This window comes from Sinocyclocheilus grahami, unplaced genomic scaffold (assembly GCF_001515645.1).
Source record: "Sinocyclocheilus grahami isolate Dianchi unplaced genomic scaffold, SAMN03320097.WGS_v1.1 scaffold198.1, whole genome shotgun sequence".
Lineage (NCBI taxonomy): Eukaryota > Metazoa > Chordata > Actinopteri > Cypriniformes > Cyprinidae > Sinocyclocheilus > Sinocyclocheilus grahami.
The window spans coordinates 1,374,736-1,379,419 of NW_015505377.1; the positions used below are offsets into that span (position 1 = coordinate 1,374,736).

Here is a 4,684-nt window from a genome sequence, read left to right on the forward strand (position 1 = left end):
TCCGGCGGGCTTGCGGCAACCACATGTGACAACCCCGGGCTGGACTCCGCTTCGTCCACGGTGAAAGCCGATCCGGCAATCCACAATCCACGAAGTGGATATCGTCCTCTTTTGGAAGATCAAACAAAGTAGTTTCGCTTTCACAACAAAACACACAGTGCCTTCACGACATGGCAGCGGCGGCAGCAACAATACTACAGCGAGAATAAAAGTTACGCCTTCTTTCTTTGCGTGAACATTTGGGCGGCGTTATGCAAATCTTCCCACATCGTGACGTTGACATGTGGGGGCGTGTTAGAACGAGCCGTTTTAGGTAGGCGTGGTTGACTCTTAACTTTTATAAAGATATCTCTTTGGATTTGAGACTTTAGTCTTTGCAACTTTACAGATCTTCTTTATGCACCAAGAGCTTGTAACACTCCAAAGAGAAAGGAAAAATTGAAATTGCATCATATGACCCCTTTAATCTATGTTGATGTCAAGTCAGCATTTGTTTTATAACGATTTAATCAGATGATATAGACAGATGAGGGTAGCTGATCAAAAAGAAGGTGAGATTTATAAGGCTTTCATAAAACAAAGCTACTAATACAAATGATGTGTTGTCATATTCTTATTCCAGGAGTAACTGAATGATATTCTATTATTTTAGAATGTTCCACAACAGTTGGCTGACTCCGTTGATTGTTGGATCTTCATGTTGATGGTGAGGAAAAGGAATAGTTATTAATATATATATATATATATATATATATAGGCTATGAGTGTGTGTCTGTGTAATGATCAAATATGATCAAAGACTATAGAATGGGACTTTGATATGATGCAGGGCAACAACTCCATAAATGCAGCTATGCCCTAAAATTCAAGATATTGGGGCAAAAATACTCCTGTATGAGTTTTTTTTTGTCTCATATTTATATAAGCGATATCACACGAGCAGCGAGAGCAATCACACGAGTGCTGTTTGTCCCAACTTTGATTTTACACAACAGTTCAGTAAATAAGAAGTTAATATTGTGTTATATTTTACAATATAACACAATTATATATGCAGTTATATTATTGGGTATCATATATTATATACTATATCATTGTCTAATTATATTATTGTGTTATATACAATATAACACAATATTGTCTGTTTTTTGCTGTTTTGCCAACAAATATTTCCTATAAAGCCACAGCAGAATTGTTGTGCATCTCAGAGCAACACAGCTGTGATTAGTTTTTTTGAAAGAATCCGCGTTTTGAACGAATCGGGTGAAGCAATGATTCAAAAACCCATTCATAAAGAGAGCCGTTTACGGAATTCCTGAATGAATCAGCCGTTTGTACGAATCAAATGAATCAATGACTCATAAGCACATTTACCGCCACCTGCTGGCAGTTTTAGTTTCTTATTTAGAGTATTATTTAATAAAAAACACTTTAAAGGAATAGTTCAACAATTAAAATTTAATTATGTCATCATTTACTCAAACCTAAATGACTTACATAAAAGAAGGTATTTTGAAGACTGTTGGTAACAAAGCTGTCTTGGTTATCAATGACTTCCATTGCATAAATGAAAAAAACTGAGATGTTTCTCAAATGATCTTCTTTTATGTTGAATAGTTTATGTTAGGCCATTGTAGCCAAACCATGTAATACATTTTATGTTGAATCAAATAAAATATTTATTTCTTTTGGGGGTATTTTCACATCCAAATGTAGTTTGCGATTAATTAGATGAATTAATCGACACATAATGTAATTAATTAGATTAAAAATTGTAATCGACTGACAGCCCTAATTTTTCAGTATGCTCTATACATGGTCCTTGAAATGCCCTTTGATTTCACAGCTGTAAGTTGTTGTTTAAAAGTTAATTGGGACTTAATTCAATTTGATGATATATTAATATTTGTTTTTCCTTATTTGCCAGTTTGATTTTCCTCTAATACAGTGTTTCTCAACCCTGGTCCTGGGCGCCCCCCAGCACTGCACATTTTGTGTGTCTTCCTAATCAAACACACCTGATTCTCATTAGCTCATTAAAAGAAACTCTAGGTCCTGAAATGGGTGTGTCAGATTAGGGAGACATACAAAATGTCCAGTGTTGGGGTCGCCCGGGACCAGGGTTGAGAAACACTGCTCTAATACTAAAATGGTGGTGCCTCATTCTCTTGGAAAATTTTGCTGTTGAAAGGTATCTTTTTCTCGCTTATGTTTTTCTCTGTCCAGCAGACTACAAATTACCATAATTTTTTCGCAGGAAACATGTCCTCACTGCGTGCAAGTGCCGGAAGAGCAGGAGATTGAAATCTGCAGCAGGGTATGTTTGTTATATCTCAAATAGGGGCACTTGAGAAAAAAAACAAAACAATCATAACTTGATAATGCTTGCTACATCCTGACTAAAGCTCATGATTTTTTTTAGTATATGTGTTATTGAATGCACAGTATTATTGAAGGTCTTTCCAGCACTTCATTCCATTTGATTGTTACACCTCATTCAGGAGCCAAGGATAACAAAAGACCTCCACACTGCAGTTGGATAGCTGCGGAAAAACTTCTGTGTCTTCAGAGGTTTGGTGAAAGAGCTGAGGCTCCTCAAACTGAAAGAGGAAGACCAGAAGAAAGCTCTTCTTCAGCTTTCACAGGCCGAAATGGCTGACGACCAGCAACTGGCCAAGTAACCTTTTGTTTACCAATTCCAATTTAATGATAATATGGACATTTTTCTCGATGAGTGCATGGACAAAAAGGGCCTCAAAATAAATTGTATGTTTCTCGATTTTTTTATTTTATTTTAGTTTTCTTTTGTCAATTTTGATAATTATTGTTAAATGTGTGCCTGCTTTGCTTTAACATTTGTTTTATTTTCTTTAGTTTTATTTTATTTTGCTACTTATGTATGATAGTGTGTATAATGGAAAAATAACTGTAAAAAAATAAATAATAATGAAATGTTCAAATCCTCAAGCTTCATTTTGTCTATCTACCTCATCTACCTATCATCTGATTAAATCGTTATAATAAAATGCTGACTTGACATCAAGGTAGATCCAAAACACTACCTGGCGCTATGCTTAGTAAGATAACTTTTGCTCCGCCCACTTCCGGCTTGACGCTGCTGGCCTTTGGTTCTGCAGCTGGATGTATCTCGATCTGCTGCGTCATCATGATGATTTTCTCTACACATAATATCTATATTAAGTTATATATGAATACAGTATATTAATGAATATGCAAGTGACCTAACTGGTTGTAGGTCTCAAAATGTCAGTATTGTAATGATGTAATGTGTTCACCCACAAGCATAAAATCATTACAATTTAATTCTGATGTACATTATGTATAATGCAATAAATGCATCTTCCATAAAAGACAGGGATATAATACAACATGCTTGTTCAAATATGAAATAAAAGGACAAAGCAAAAGATCAAGTGATGTAACAAAGCTGGCTTCATGATCTGTTTCCCTTTGAGTAATAGGCCTATAACATTGAGATAAATGTGATATTGATATTCTAATACCATCTGTGCCCTTGTCTTTATTTGCTATTGTGATGATATTGATACTTATTTGCATCAATTGTGTGTAGCAATGAACCTTCCTTTCTAAAGTGTTTCTCAACCCTGGTCCTGAGCGCCCCCCAACACTGCACATTTTGAGACATGTGTCTCCCTTATCTGACACCCATTTCAGGTCCTGGTGTTTCTTTTAATGAGCTAATGAGTTGAATCAGATGTGTTTGATTTGGGAGACACACAAAATGTGCAGTGCTGGGGGGCGCCCGGGACCAGGGTTGAGAAACACTGCTCTAATACTAAAATGGTGGTGCCTCATTCTCTTGGAAAATTTTGCTGTTGAAAGGTATCTTTTTCTCGCTTATGTTTTTCTCTGTCCAGCAGACTACAAATTACCATAATTTTTTCGCAGGAAACATGTCCTCACTGCGTGCAAGTGCCGGAAGAGCAGGAGATTGAAATCTGCAGCAGGGTATGTTTGTTATATCTCAAATAGGGGCACTTGAGAAAAAAAACAAAACAATCATAACTTGATAATGCTTGCTACATCCTGACTAAAGCTCATGATTTTTTTTAGTATATGTGTTATTGAATGCACAGTATTATTGAAGGTCTTTCCAGCACTTCATTCCATTTGATTGTTACACCTCATTCAGGAGCCAAGGATAACAAAAGACCTCCACACTGCAGTTGGATAGCTGCGGAAAAACTTCTGTGTCTTCAGAGGTTTGGTGAAAGAGCTGAGGCTCCTCAAACTGAAAGAGGAAGACCAGAAGAAAGCTCTTCTTCAGCTTTCACAGGCCGAAATGGCTGACGACCAGCAACTGGCCAAGTAACCTTTTGTTGACCAATTCCAATTTAATGATAATATGGACATTTTTCTCGATGAGTGCATGGACAAAAAGGGCCTCAAAATAAATTGTATGTTTCTCGATTTTTTATTTTATTTTAGTTTTCTTTTGTCAATTTTGATAATTATTGTTAAATGTGTGCCTGCTTTGCTTTAACATTTGTTTTATTTTCTTTAGTTTTATTTTATTTTGCTACTTATGTATGATAGTGTGTATAATGGAAAAATAACTGTAAAAAAATAAATAATAATGAAATGTTCAAATCCTCAAGCTTCATTTTGTCTATCTACCTCATCTACCTATCATCTGATTAAA

At 35.8% G+C, this 4,684-nt stretch overlaps 2 long non-coding RNA genes across 2 annotated transcripts; both read left to right on the forward strand.

Moving 5' to 3' along the window:
* The first annotated feature begins 2,092 nt into the window (after positions 1 to 2,092).
* Positions 2,093 to 2,772, forward strand: LOC107595187 (uncharacterized). The gene is made up of 3 exons (XR_001610244.1): positions 2,093 to 2,191; positions 2,258 to 2,317; positions 2,502 to 2,772. It is a non-coding gene; the product is annotated as an uncharacterized lncRNA (long non-coding RNA).
* A 985-nt stretch (positions 2,773 to 3,757) lies between these two features.
* LOC107595188 (uncharacterized) lies at positions 3,758 to 4,421 on the forward strand. Its single transcript, XR_001610245.1, has 3 exons — positions 3,758 to 3,864; positions 3,931 to 3,990; positions 4,175 to 4,421. It is a non-coding gene; the product is annotated as an uncharacterized lncRNA (long non-coding RNA).
* Positions 4,422 to 4,684: the final 263 nt, after the last annotated feature.